Genomic DNA, 15,862 nt, shown 5'->3' with positions numbered 1-15,862 from the left:
TAAACAACACTACAGTCATTAGCAGGCTTATTTTTTCTTTTTTTTTCTTTTCTTTTTTTTATTTTTTCTTTTCTTTCTTTCCTTCCTTCCTTCCTTTTCTTCTTTCTTTCTTTCTTCTTTCTCTCTCTTTTTCTTTGTTTTCTTTGTTCTTTCTTTCCTGCTTTTTTCTTTCCTTCTGTCTTGCTTTTTCTTTCTTCCCTTTTTCTTTCTTTATTCCCTCCTTCCTTCTTTATTTTTGATTTCTTGAATCAGAAAAAGAAAATGGGTTATTTTTGAAGTTCTTCTTCATTTCTCTGCTAGACAGTTACAGATTTACAAAGTTTTATTTATTTAATGGGATCTTCTGAATATGTTGTAGGGCTTAATGCTGGACAGAATGAAAGTCATCCTCTCCTTACACATGTGAGAATGTGCATGTGACCTGCATGTAGGTAGTTTTTCAAAGGCCCCTGGATGATTTGAATGTGCAGCCAGGATTGAGAGTCACTGTGGAATAGGATAGAGATCCACTAGAGAACTGTGGGCAAGATCATGATGCCTTTTGAGGTGTACCTTTGGAAGTTTATTCTCATGGTAGAGCAGAGGAAGGAACAGGAGCAGGTGAATTCTGGTGGCTTGTCTACAGTTATTGTCAAGAAACTGAACTAAAATCATGAGATAATTTAAATAATCTTTGGACAGAAGAAGCTATGAATTGGAAAAGAAGTGAGCTCCACCTTGTTTTAAAAGCTGAGCCTTGACCATCTCAGCTCAGGTGAGAGAGACATGATTCTTGTTGGATCCCTGGCGCCCCGCCTCTGGGGAGCTGGATTGACGGTGAGCTGGTGGCTAGCTCCAGGGAACTGGCAGTGAGTTGCGCAGGTGTTGACGTGCTGGTAACAGGCCATGAAGATCACCACAGCCCTGCGTTCTCCCCTCTTTTGAAGGTGACACTTTTGAAGGTGTACTTGCCTCTAATAGAGAATGAGAGATTCCTCCAGAGAATATGGGTCATTGGCAACTGGGCTTTGCCTCGGTAAGGCATGTGCACACCTAGGGTAAAAAAGCTCCCAAAATCTGTGTTAAGAATGGATTAAAGACTTACATGTTAGACCTAAAACCATAAAAACCCTAGAAGAAAACCTAGGCAATACCATTCAGGACATAGGCATGGGCAAGGACTTCATGTCTAAAACACCAAAAGCAATGGCAACAAAAGCCAAAATTGACAAATGGGATCTCATTAAACTAAAGAATTTCTGCACAGCAAAAGAAACTTCCATCAGAGTGAACAGGCAACCTACAAAATGGGAGAAAATTTTTGCAACCTACTCATCTGACAAAGGGTTAATATCCAGAATCTACAATGAACTCAAACGAATTTACAAGAAAAAAACAAACAACCCCATCAAAAAGTGGGCAAAGGATATGAACAGACACTTCTCAAAAGAAGACATTTATGCAGCCAAAAAACACATGAAAAAATGCTCATCATCACTGGCCATCAGAGAAATGCAAATCAAAACCACAATGAGATACCATCTCACACCAGTTAGAATGGCCATCATTAAAAAGTCAGGAAACAACAGGTGCTGGAGAGGATGTGGAGAAATAGGAACACTTTTACACTGTTGGTGGGACTGTAAACTAGTTCAACCATTGTGGATTCTTCAGGGATCTAGAACTAGAAATACCATTTGACCCAGCAATCCCATTACTGGGTATATACCCAAAGGATTCTAAATCATGCTGCTATAAAGACACACGCACATGTATGTTTATTGCGGCACTATTCACAATAGCAAAGACTTGGAACCGACCCAAATGTCCGACAATGATAGACTGGATTAAGAAAATGTGGCACATATACACCATGGAATACTATGCAGCCATAAAAAATGAAGAGTTCATGTCCTTTGTAGGGACATGGATGAAACTGGAAACCATCATTCTCAGCAAACTATGGCAAGGACAAAAAACCAAACACCGCATGTTCTCACTCATAGGTGGGAATTGAACAATGAGAACGGATGGACACGGGAAGGGGAACATCACACTCCGGGGACTGCTGTGGGGTGGGGGGAGGGGGGAGGGATAGCATTAGGAGATACACCTAATGTAAATGATGAGTTAATGGGTGCAGCACACCAACATGGCACATAGATACATATGTAACAAACCTGCACATGGTGCACAGGTACCCTAAAACTTAAAGTATAATAATAATAAAATTTAAAAAAAAGAGAATGCAACTGTGCGCTGGAAATCAGGCTCTGGGTTCCAGCAGCAGCTGTCTTGGGGCTGCAGGCTCCTGCTGAGCAGCCCTTGTCCTGTGTGACTGGGATTGGTGTCATTTGCCTCCCCCAGGAGAGCTCCTGGCATCTGTTCAGAACCTGCTCTGCTTGCGATCTGAGCCTCCTATTAGGAGATGACAATACTCGTGGTGCTAGACTCGGAAATCACCATATGTGCCACCATCTTGCAACCATCTGTGGCCAAAAGCAATATAATTCTGACCAGACGCAAGGGCCAGACTTCCAGCCAGCTACTCTGTTTTGATCAAATGAACTCTCCTACCAACCTCAGGAACTTTGCCGACCATTTGTGTTTTGCACAGGCCACTTTGAGTGAAAGATGGCACCGATCTACCCTGGATTGTTGAAGTAAGTCCCTCAGTCCCCCTGGCCTCAGCAGGGGCTTGGCTTTGAGTCAGCTCTCCTGGGAGTCTTGATTTCTCCTAAGAGTCCCAGACTCCAAGCCTGCACAAGTTTACTGTCTGCTCACATGTGTTTTTGCTTGGATCTAGACAAAGCTCATATTGGGCTTTAGCACTGAAAATCCAAGATGGGTTTCAGGGGATATGAAAGGGAGGTATCAATGGTAAAGAAATTCTCCTGTAAAAAAATAAAACAACTGTATTTCTACTTTATAAATGCTGTATTTGTAAAGACAATGTGAAATCATGTTATCTTTGTGAGTACTCAGTATTAGTCTAATAAAGACTCACAGAAATCTAAATTATCTTCTCAATGATAAAGAAATTCTCCTGTAAAAAAATAAATTTTTTTTATAATTTATAGAAATGTAGAAACTTAAAAGTTCTACATTATAAGTGCTGTATTTGTAAGGACAATGTGGAATCATGTTATTTTTGTGAGTAATCAATATTAGTCTAATAAAGACCTACAGAAATCTAAATTATCTTCTACATAGTCAGTCATCACAGCTACCCTCTTTCATAGAACCATTACTTCCAAAACTATACACACATGTACAATACATAGTTTTATCATTTTGCTACAAACCATTAAGGTTTTATGAGATACTGAACTGTCATTGAGTAGTAAGAGTTTTTAAATGCATTTGTAGAGCTAAGATTTAAGCAAAGTTAGATATACTACTGTGACACATATTTATAAAACAGAAATATTTTTATAATAAAGCTTTAAAGACGCCTTGAATATATCTGTTTCTTTTCCTTTTGGCCTAGTTAGGTGGGAAAAATTACAGTCCTTGGCATCTTAATTAAAATAATATTATAATGTTAGCAAAACAAACAAAACAGTCATTCAACATATTCATGTGGCAATTACATTAAAAAAAGATTACTCTCCATTATTCTTCCTGATTGTACTAAGCCATCTGTGCTTGTAAAAATAATAATAGACCATGAATATCATATGCCATATGTACTATGTTAATACTAATTACGCAATAATCCTAAAGCAATCACTTGTTAACAGTGATCATTGCTTAAAGATAATTATTTAGTAATAAATGATAATCAATTATTTATAATATTAACAATAGTTTTATTGAGTTTTTTACCTTTAAAAATTGCTGGTGGCCATCGCCTGTCTCAGGAGCCATGTCGTAAATTAGTAATTCTATTCTGTTAATGACAGGTTTTCCATGAATCAAAATTCTAGTTACGGTCTACTATATTTGTAATATGTGTATATTGTATTCTCAAAAATAAGACTGCTATAAATAGCTCATCTACCTTATTATTAAAGATAAATGGCTTTAGTAAAACTTGTAGTGAATGTGAAATGTGGAGGGATCGATATCAAGCAGCACAACATAAACTTGAAAATAGCAGAGTGTTATGGCCCCAGTAAGAATACGTTGATAGAAAGCCACATAATTGAATTTAATTTGGGGTAGGTGGGAAAACTAAACTATAACTGCCTATTCCAGTTATTTATTTTCCAAATATATTACTACTGATTTTAGCTTTAGACAGCCTACTAAGTCATTTTGAGAAATGATGTATAATCTTAAAGTGGGGCATCCCTTTTAACAGAGGGGTGACTAAACAATGAAAAAATTTAGAATGCTTATGATTCAAAGCAAGTATTTTGTTTTACTTTTAATATGGCAAAAAGAATGTGTTGGAGCATGCTCTGGGAATTTCGTATTTAAGGAAGAAAGTACTTGGTACAGTCTCTTTATTCTGAGTTGCTGTCCTGACAATAAAATGCCCAGTAGAACACGTTCAACCATCTCTAGATCAGTGTTTCTCAACTGAGAGTGATGTTGTCCACTGGGGGGATTTGCCAGCATCTGGGGACATTTTTGGTTGTCATAGATGGGGAGGGTGCTCATTGCATCCAGCAGGTAGAGCCCAGGGATGCTGCCCAACACCTGCTGGGCACAGCGCAGCCCACCACAAGGAATCATTTGCATAAGATGTCAATAACACTGAGGTAGAGAAAGCCTCATTTAGATGATTGTTTTGCAGTTCAGTAATTCACAAAGGAATTAAAGCATTTCAACTTTGAAAGTTTCAAAGCAGAATGGAAATACCTAGCTTCCAGGAACACTGTCCCTCTTTCTTTCCACCAGAGGAAAGAAAAAGTAACTCAGGGACAAAAATTCTCCCTTCAAGATAGGATATTAAGCTGCAAGTAGGAAAGTAAGATCAAAATCTCCTCTGGCTATTTTATACAAAAAAAAAAACTTTATTAAAGAAAATTAGGTAGCTCAAGAGATCATCACTAGGGCTGCCTTAAGAGGATAGCAGCTAAGCTTCTTCCAATGATGCTGTGAACCACATCACAGAAACTCCATTTCTGCAGCGGCTGCCAATGCCAGCACATCTGGTACCTGGGACTGCAGCCTCTATCATCACCCAGAGAAAGAGAGACCCCTTCAGAGGCTTCATGCTTTCTTTGAGTTTTGCAAAACCAAGAGCAGTTATCTCTTATGGAGGACCGTGGGCATGTGTAGACACCGCGGCTTCAAGGGGGCAGCAGAAGAACTCATGTGCCTTCTGGAGACAGGATTCGTGATACAAGAGTCTATCTGAGTGTGTGGTGCTGTTCAAAAGATGACTTGCGGCCACAGACGGTGCTTTCTCCTGATCTGGGGGCCACACAGAGGAAACAAAAGAAATCTGATCGATTTCCTTTTGGAAATAATAGAGCTGGAATGATTGCATGTCAGCACTTTAGGGTTGTAAAGGATAGAAGATATTATTGATTCTGAATATGATTCCTCTTCACCTCCAGCCTCTGCTTCCATTGATGTTCAGTTTATCTCTCTTATTTTTTCCCTTTCTTCCTTTGGTCCACCAATAAATACCTATTGAATGATTACTTTGTGCAAGGCTGTTCTAAAGGACATTGCAGGAAGCAAAAGAGGCATCATCCTTGCATGTGTTTTTCAGATCTGGGGAGAGAAATAAAAAAAAATAAGCAAAGTTTTTAAAGTATCTCCAGCTGTTCAAACTTGGGAACTAAACACATACACGTACACGTTTGAATAAATCTCTTGTTATCCAAATTCTTGTTACTTGCTGTCCAAAATTCCAGCACCAAGCAAATTCGGATAATGTATTATCTCCTTCTACTCAAACTCGGTATCCCAACTCAGGAATCAAATAGAACTGAGATGTGAAGGAAACTCACAGTTTTTCAGATGGTTTTCAGATGGTGATAAATGCCACAGAGAAAAGTGAAACGATGTGGCCGGGGGTGATAGTCATAGTCATGGCAGGGAGGGGAGAACTGCAGCTGTAAACAGTGTGCATGGCCACACTGAAAAGGTGATGCTAGGGAAGAGTTCCAAGCAGAGAGAGAAGTAGGTGCAATCATTTAGGAGAAGGAGACTTCTGCTGGGCCTGAAGCACTGCAAGGCAGCCAGGAAGTTTAGGGGACAAGAGGAGACAGAAGATATCAGAGAAGTAGCTGAGCTCAGATCAGGAAAACTTTGTAGACCTTTGTAGGAATTTTGGCTTCAGAGATGAATCAAGACTCATTGAAGGGTTTTCAGCAAAGAAATGGTGAAAGTGTGGGGACATGTATTTAGAGGGATCACTGTGTTGAAAAGGTACTGTAGGAACATCAGAATTAATGCTGGGAGCCAGTTAGAAGGTGAGTGCAATAATCTCTGTGTGCCCTGATGGTGGCTGAGACCAGCCAATGGAATTGGTAAAGTCAGATTCTGAATATATTTTGAAGATAGAGCCAAATCAACTTCCTGGTGGATTAGAAAGATAATGTGAGGAAAAAAAAGTCATAGATGACTCCAAGAATTATGGTTAGAGAAACTAGAAAGATGATAGAAAACACCAAAGCAAGGAAAGGACATGTGTGCCTGTGCGTGTGTGTGTGTGTGTGTGTGTGTGTGCTCATGTTAAGAGGCAGTGGTTCTGTTTTGCACATGCTGCACTGGACGTACCTCTTAGACATTCAAGTTTAAATATTGAAGGAAATATGCATCTGTGATTTAGGGGGGAGTTTTGAACTGAAGATAGGCATTTGGGAGTCCTCAGAATAGAGGTGTTGTTTAAAGGAGTGCCTGAAGTCACCAGGGGAATTCATGAGGATAAAGAAGGGAACCAGGCCCAGAATCCTGGCGTGCCCCAGTGCTGGGAAGTTGGTAGTGATGTGGAGGAATCATCAAAGGAGACTGAGATGCAGCAACTGAGAAGCAGAAGAAAACAGAGAACATCTTTTTGGTTTTTCATAGATTTACAAATTAAATATGTGAGGCACTGCTGAAAACTCAAAGAGAGGAAGGCTTGGAATTGCTTATTGTGAGCAGCAACATGGAAGCCATCAGCGCCGGTCCAGAGTGGCTTCAGCAGAAAGGAGGGTGAGAGCGGAAGAAAGTGTGAGACAGGATGGAGGGGGATGGGAGATAACAGAAGAGAAAGTGTAGGAAGCTTTGCCATCGAGGGAGAAGAGAAATGAGCAAGCAGTCGGAGCAGTGGGATGCAGAAAATAACTGCACATTTAGATGGTGATAAGAATGATTCCGTGGAGAACGAGAGTGGACGATGGAGAAGAACAAAATTCTAAATAGCCATAGGAAGGTCCTATGGGATGAACTGGGTTTTACCCTTAATAGGTCACTTGCCACCTTTGACTAAGCCCTTAAGCATCTTGAAAAGTCTGAGTCTCTCTCCCTGCAATGCAAGTTCTCTCCAGCTCTGGTCTTGACCTTCTGTGCTAGGCCTTCAACCTCAAAAGTGGGGTCACCAGTTAATTTCCTGAGTTCTCAGAGAGCACTTCTACTTCTGCTTCTATAGCCAGAAGTGGGACCAAACCCCTTATTTCACTGATACTAAATTATCTTAAAATTATTCATAAAATTTGTTGACCAAATACCTGCTCCCATGGCTACTTCTCCTATTATTTCTGTAAACCCTTCACTCTCTCTGCACCATTCACACAACCATTCACAACCCACGGTCTGGAAGCTCTCTAACCTAGGATGTGTCGCAGGTGCTGGAAAGCTTTACCAGCAGGAGACTGCATATGACTCTTATCTAGACACAAATATGCCACTCCCTCCTGTCAGGTCTTCCCAAGGTCTGAGGCCCTCAACCCTTTGCTTTTTGAATGCAGCTGACTTTTCAGACACATTCACAGCATTTTCATCCACGCTTTGTCATGCACAGTCCACCACAATCCTACACTCAAAGGAGCACACTCACCTCTTAGGGACCCACTCATTAGCTCACAGATGTAGCAAATCCGAGGAGGAGCTGACTGGCCTCCTTAGGGCTGGGTTGCTGTGGTGCTGGTTGAAATGCTTACACTGGGCGGGCGGGGAGTGGGGCCTTTCAGGAGTCCCTCATTGTCCTCTGGTGCTCTACAGACTCCCATGGGCAGTGTGGGAGGCACTGCCCAAGCGGCCCTGGGAACACCTGCAAGCTCCTTCACAGCCTGAACTGCTCCCCAACTGTTCAGACATCCTCAAAGCATAACTGAGTTCTAGATACTCTGGAGTGTTAAACTAATACTGTTTTTCTTTCCCGAGGAGCAACGTGGATGAACAGAGACTAGATTCCAGAGCCCAGAGACGTTAATGGAGATGGAGAAATAGAATCTACAAGGAAGATTGTACAAGGAAAATGAAACGAACAAGCTTGGAAAACATACAAGGAAAATGAAACGAACAAGCTTGGAAAGCAGGAACACTTCAGGAATTTGATGTACAGCAAGATGGTTATTTATCAAAAAGAGAAAAGGGCAAGAAAAAATTGGGGAAGCCAAGTCCAAATGTGCTTTACTTATCTGGTTATTCCTCAGTAATAAATTCATAGCAACAACCAGTGGTGTGTTGATAAATGTTTGGCAAACAGCTGTCCAGGAAAATAAAGAAGCCCTGATTAGCAGCAGTCGCCGATTTCTATGGTGTAACTGATCAGATCATGGCCGTTTTCCAGCTACCAAGATGATACCCCCTCACTGAAGAGGGTTAAGACATGATGTGCACAATTAGCTTTTGTGAGCTGGTCAAAGCTGGCTTCAGCATACCCTGAAATAACTAGTATTTATTATGATTGTATGTCACAGGGCAGGATTTTGCAGGGTGGACCCTGAGTCTATGATTTGGATGCACTTGATTTATTAAGGGCATGTTTCCATGGGGTCTTGTGAGGCAGGGAGAGAGCAGGACAGAGATGGGAAGGCAGGCAGGCAGGGGTGTGATGCCGAAGGTTGCTTCCTTTGGGAGACTTGGGAGGACAAACTATGCCTCTGGGTTTTCCCAGGTCTTGCACAGAAAGTTCTTCAGGATGTCACCTATTCTGGTTGGGAGGTAATGGTGTGGCAGCTGAATGCTGTATTGCCTTCTCCAGCTCAAGATGCAGAGGGAAGAGTGACCCCCTCACCAGCAGCTTGGGAGGCGGGGGTAGCAGAGCCTTTATTGCAAAGGTTAACCCTGTGGTGGGTTTTGTAGGATTAACAGGGGCTATAAAAGACAAAAATTGTGGGGAGGGAATTTCAAGGACAGAGCAGAGCATGTGATTACCCAAAATGATGGGTTTCAAGCCTGACTGCACCTTAGAATCACATGGGAAGCCCTAAAAATGTAGATCCTGAGCCCTGCCACCAAAATCTAAGATTGATTACTTTACACATGGGTAATTTGTTTTTTCTTTGAGACGGAGTCTCACTCCATCGCCCAAGCTGGAGTGCAGTGGCGTGATCTCAGTTCACTGCAACCTCTGCCTCCTGGGTTCAAGTGATTCTCCTCCTTCAGCCTCCCAAGTAGCTGGGACTACAGGCAGCTGCCACCACGCCCGGCTAATTTCTTTTTGTATTTTTAGTAGAGATGGGGTTTCACCATGTTAGCCAGGATGGTCTTGATCTCCTGACCTCATGATCCGCCCACCTCAGCCTCCCAAAGTGCTCGGATTAGAGGTGTGAACCACTGCACCTGCCCACATTGGTAATTGTTAAAGCTCTCAATGATTTGTCTGTGTGGTCAAGCTTGAGGATCGGTATAACAAAACTCTGAGGCAACAGAGCATTTTTTGGAAACTAAAATAGTTTAGCAGTGAAGCACATGGTGGTGGTGGTGGTGTGTGCATGTGTGCGTGTGTGTTTACGCGTGTCCATAACGGAATACCTTGCATGGTACTGTTTTATATGTTATATTCGGTTGAATTTTGTACATAAATAATTTTGGCAGAGCTACCCATATATATACAGAATAAAACTATTTCAAATCCAATTCAATTTTTATGTTTTTTTTCAAAAAGGCTATTCTTTTATTCAACACTCATTAAACTCCTCCTTTCATAAATCTGGTCATATTTATACTCCGTTAAGTACTTGACTACTAAATTGTATTATTCTCTAATTACTTCTTGCCCATAAATCTTCTTGTTCAGGTTATAAGTTCTATTAGAGAAGCACGACGCCATCATATTTTTCTTGAGTTCTCCATGACCAGGCCCTCAAATGAGGGAGGGAGGCACCCTCTTTCCTGGGGGCCAGTGAGGAGTCTGATGGGTTGTAGAGCTACCTAAGATTTCCAGTCTGTAATTTAGCATATTGCATCCCAATAAAGTATCTCATTTCAGAAAAAGACGTCATTTTAGGAAAAAGATGGCAGCAATTTGATGATTGGCCTCCTTCATTTTAAAATAATTTATAAGTTTTAGGTGAAAAGCTAGAGGTCCTAGTTGCTTTAGTATGACAGCTATAAAACCCTGCTTATCTGGACAACATTAAAGACACAACTGTGGCTGTCTGTGTTTTGGTCAATCACTTTTTCTGGCAGTGTCAAACCTGTGTTATTATCTACCACATGCCCCATGTTGTAGAGCTGTGTTTACATTGTGCTAAATTAAGCAGCAGTTGGGCAAATACTTGGACAATATCATCAATAACAATACTTAATACAGTCACTACTTGGTAATATTGTCAGAAAATTTAATTTGTTCTTAGCAGAAGAAAATAATTGGCTTTGCCATATTGCCTGGCATAATTTGGAAGAAAGTGTGCAGGTGTAGTTAGTAAGCTATGCAGAACGATCAATCAGACTCACAGCTGAAGGACCTTGGTGAGATGATGTCATTGTACAGATCCAAAACGCTGTACGAGACGACCTTGGTTCCCATCATTTTCTAGCCCTAGCGGTGTGCTCTAAAGAGCTAAGGTTTATCTTAACTGTTTTGAATTCGGCTCAGTAGGAGGTCTCACTGAAGGAACAGGCAAACAGCGCAACTTCCCCTGATAAGGTAAATATTGTGTTAAGATAATTGTTAACTTTGGAATGAGAACCACTGCAGAGTATGTTTAACCACTAGCCCAAACTGCACACACCTCTCATTAAGCAAACCTCCCCTCCTCACAACACAAGGCTGCTGAGAGCAAACGAAGTACAAGTCGGCCTGATTCCATGTTAGAGTAAAGCCCTGGATCATATTCAGGATGAAGTGAGGGACATTTTTCACCTTAGTACCAAAAGTGTCCCCAACGGTTTAAAGAATATTTAATTAATAATGACAACCATTACTTGAGGACGTACGGTCTGCCAGGCCTGTCCTACCCTTTACAAATAGCTTACATTTTACTTCTCACAAAAATCACAAACATAAAAGTCCTGAGAGAATACGTACCGGGTCAAATGCCTCCTGCGCCAAGAAGTCTCCTGGGATGTTCCACAGATCAGACAGGCTGCCCCTGTTGGGACATTTCATGCCCCTGTCACCCTTCTCATGCACTGACTGCATCTGTGACCATACTTCTACCCTGAATTATTTGTCTTTCATCATTATAATTGAAACTCCAGGAGACAGGTGATTGCATCTTTTTGAAAGTCAGATGTTACTTTTTAAGTCTGCCTGGAGACAGACTTTCCTTCAAGAATTGCCATAGATTACATAGATCATATATAGACAGATGGATGGCCAGATAAACAGATATATATATATATATATATATATATATAGATGGACAGATAGGCAGATAGATAGATAGATAGATAGATAGATAGATAGATAGATAATAGACATGCAGATAGACAGATAGATGATTGATAAATAGATTGACAGACAGGGTGACAATAGACAGACGGACAGATAGACAGACAGATACATAGATACATAGATAGATGATAGATATGCAGATAGACAAACTGACAGATGATAAATAGACTGACAGACATACAAATAGAGAGATGATAGATAAATGACAGAAAGATAGATATATAGATAGATAGATAGCAGATATATAGAGAGATAGATAGATAGATATGAAGATAGATATATATACAGACAGACAGATGGCAGACAGATATAGATATAGGCCATGTTCTGTAAAGATCTATGCATCACGTGATTGTTCCGTAATTGTAAAAATAAGACCCCCCAGCTCAGAAATGTGGAATTGTGGCTTTTGTTGTTTATTTATCTGCATGCAGGGAAAAGTGAGGGGGACTGACCACCAGCCACAGATAGGAGATTCTCACATCTTCTTTACACATTGGGTTTCCAAGTTCTTTATATGCTTAAATACAGCCTAAGACCCTACCACTAGCCCCCAACCGGCTCTCACATTTCCAAGAATTACTGTGGGTTCATAGGAGAGGAAGACGCTTATACTCAAAAGTAAACCAACATGATAATATGCACTTTATAAGTTATTCAAGCATACATTTTGGAACACAGAAAAAAACTGGAAACAAAATAAAATACATATTTGAAAAGAGGTTCAAATATACATTTAAAAAATATGCATAGTACAATAAACTAGGCAAATCCATCCATCCATCCATCCATCCATTTGTCTATCTGTCTGTCTGTCTGTGTAAAAGGAGATGGAGAAATGTATTTTAAAGGAAAGGTCAATGTTAAGAAGAACAAAGAAGAGAATGACATCAACGGAGTGTAATAATGAAGGGTTGTTTTTGTTCCACCTGACACATGATACAATAATCTTAATCATGGGAGGGACTATTTTCCCCATCAGCATGCCCTAGTCCAAGCAGATGCTTGAGCACTGCACACCCCTAAAGACAGCGACTGCTATGGGAGAGGGACTATCTCTTGTTTTGCTGAGATAGAAACAAGAAAGTCATGTGATTCTAGAATTCCCAGGACATGTTTCTGCTATGTTGAGAATGTCTACCAAGAATAAAGCCAACTTGAAAACCCGAGACTCAGAGACTGGGTGCCTTTAGTTGAGGGTCTGGATTCACCTGTTCTAGAACACTTTACCAACAGAACTTTTCAGTGATGTAAACAGAATATTTCCATTTTTGCTCAAGTTAGTTTGACTTGTGGTTTTTGATTACATATTTTAAAATGTTGCTACCCAAAGCCTAGGAAGTGTCTGGAACACTAAGGATACTAAAAAAAAAAAAAAAAAAGCCAGATAAATAAATTAATTAATTGACTTCACCCTCTGGTGAACTCACTCTCACTGGCTCGCAAGTGCCATGCGCAGCCCTGGTTCCCGCCCACACCTCTCCTTCCACACTTCCCTGCAAGCAGATGGAGCTGGCTCCGGCCTCGGCCAGCCCAGAGAAGGGCTCCCACAGTGCAGGGGCAGGCTGAAGGGCTCCTCAAGCACGGCCAGAGTGGACGCCGAGGCTGAGGAGGCGCTGAGAGTGAGCGAGGGTTGCTAGCACATTGTCACCTCTCAGCGGCAACTCCCAGCAGGAGGCCAGCCAGCATAAAATAGAACATTAAACCACCAAATCTAAGAACGCTTACAGAGTCCGTTTCACCACCCTGCCACTTCCACTGGAACAGGTGCTGGTATCCATAGCTGAGAGACCCACAGATGGTTCACATCACAGGACTCTGTGCAGATAACCCCCAGTACCAGCCCGGAGCAGGGTAGACTTGCTGGGTGGCTAGACCCAGAAGATAGATAGCAATCATTGAGCTCAGCTTACAGGAAGCCACATCCATAGGAAAAGGGGGAGAGTATTATAACAATGGAACACTCTGTGGGACAAAAGAATCTGAATAAAAGCCTTCAGCCCTAGACTTTCCCTCTGACAGAGCCTACCCAAATGAGAAGGAACCAGAAAAACAACTCTGGTAATATGACAAGACAAGGCTCTTTAACACCCCAAAAAGTCACACTAGCTCACCAGCAATGGATCCAAACCAAGAAGAGATCTCTGGTTTACCTGAAAAAGAATTCAGGAGGTTAGCTATTGAGCTAATCAGGGAGGCACCAGAGAAAGGCAAAGCTCAATGTGAGGAAATCCAAAAAATGATACAAGAAGTGAAGAGAGAAATAATCAAGGAAACAGAGATCATAAAGAAAAAATAAACAATCAAAACTTCAGGAAACATTTGACACACTTATAGAAATGCAAAATGATCTGGAAAGTCTCAGCAATTATAATTGACAAGTAGAAGAAAGAAATTCAGAGCTCAAAGACATGGTCTTTGAAATAACTCAATCCAACGAAGATGAAGAAAAAAAGAGTAAGACAATATGAACAAACCCTCCAATAAATCTGGGATTATATAAACAACCAAACCTAAGATTAATTGGTTTTCCTGAAGCAGCAAGATTGAAATGGTAATTTAAAAATTACCAACAAAAAAAGTTCAAGACCAGATGGATTTACAGTAGAATTCTACCAGATATTCAAAGAAGAATTGGTACCAATCTTTTTGATACTATTCCCCAAGATAGGGAAAGAGGAAACCCTCCCTAATTCATTCTATGAAGCCAGCATCACCCTTATACCAAAACGAGGAAAGGACATAACAAAAAAAGAAAACTGCAGACCAATATTCTTGATGAACATAGATACTAAAATCCTTACCAAAATACTATCTAACTGAATCCAACAACATATCAAAAAGATTATCCACCATAATCATGTGGGTTTCATACCAGGGATGCAGGGATGGTTTAACATACACAAGGCAATAAATGTGATACACCACATAAGCAGAATTAAAAACAAAAATCACATTATCATCCTAATCAATGCAGAAAAAGCATTTGACAAAATCCAGCATTGCTTTATGATTAAAACTCTTAGTAAAACTGGCATACAAAGGACATACCTTAATGTAATGAAAGCCATCTATGACAAATCCACAGCCAACACAATACTGAATGCAGAAAAGTTGAAAGCATGCTCTCTGAGAACTGGAACAAGACAATGATGCACACTCTCTCCACTCCTCTTCAACATAGTACTGGAATTCCTAGCCAGAACAATCAGACCAGAGAAAGAAATAAAGGGCATCCAGGTCGGTAAAGAGGAAGTCAAACTGTCACTGTTTGCTGACAATATGGTTGATTACCTAAAAGACCCTAAGGACTTCTCCAGAAAGCTCCTAGAACTGATGACATAATTCAGCAAAGTTTCCAGATACAAGATTAATGTACACAAATCAGTAGTTCTTCTAGACACCAACAGCAACCAAGCAGAGAATCAAATCAAGAACTCCATCCCTTTTACAATAGCTGCAAAATAAATAAATAAGTAAATAAATTAAACTACTTAGGAATATACCTAACCAAGGAGGCAAAAGACCTCTACAAAGAAAACTACAAAACACTGCTGAAAGAAATCCCAGGCAACACAAACAAATGGAAACACATCCCATGCTCACGGATGGGTAGAATCAACATTGTGCAAATGACCATAATGCCAAAAGCAATCTACGAATTCAATGCAATCTTCATCAAAATACCACCATAATTCTTCACAGAATTAGAAAAAAAAATTCTAAAATTCATGTGGAACCAAAAAACAGCCTGCATAGCCAAAGCAAGACTAAGCAAAATGAACAAATCTGGAGGCATCACACTACATGATTTCAAACTACACTATAAGGCCATAGTCATCAATACACTATGGTGCTGGTATAAAAAAAGGCATATAGACCAATGGAACAGCATAGAGAACCCAGAAATAAACCCAAATACTTGCAGCCAACTGATCTTCAACAAAGCAAACAAAAACATAAAGTGGGAAAAGGACATCCTTTTCAACAAATGGTACTGGGATAATTGGCTAGCTACATGTAGGAGAATGAAACTGAATCCTCGTCTCTCACCTCATACAAAAATCAACTCCAGATGGATTAAGGACTTAAATCTAAGAGGTGAAACTACAAAAATTCTAGAAGATAACATTGGAAAACCCCTTCTAG

This window comes from Symphalangus syndactylus, chromosome 15, assembly GCF_028878055.3.
Source record: "Symphalangus syndactylus isolate Jambi chromosome 15, NHGRI_mSymSyn1-v2.1_pri, whole genome shotgun sequence".
In the NCBI taxonomy this organism is placed as follows: Eukaryota; Metazoa; Chordata; class Mammalia; order Primates; family Hylobatidae; genus Symphalangus; species Symphalangus syndactylus.
The sequence above is the reverse complement of the archived record's forward strand: the minus strand, read 5'-3'. Positions refer to the sequence as shown.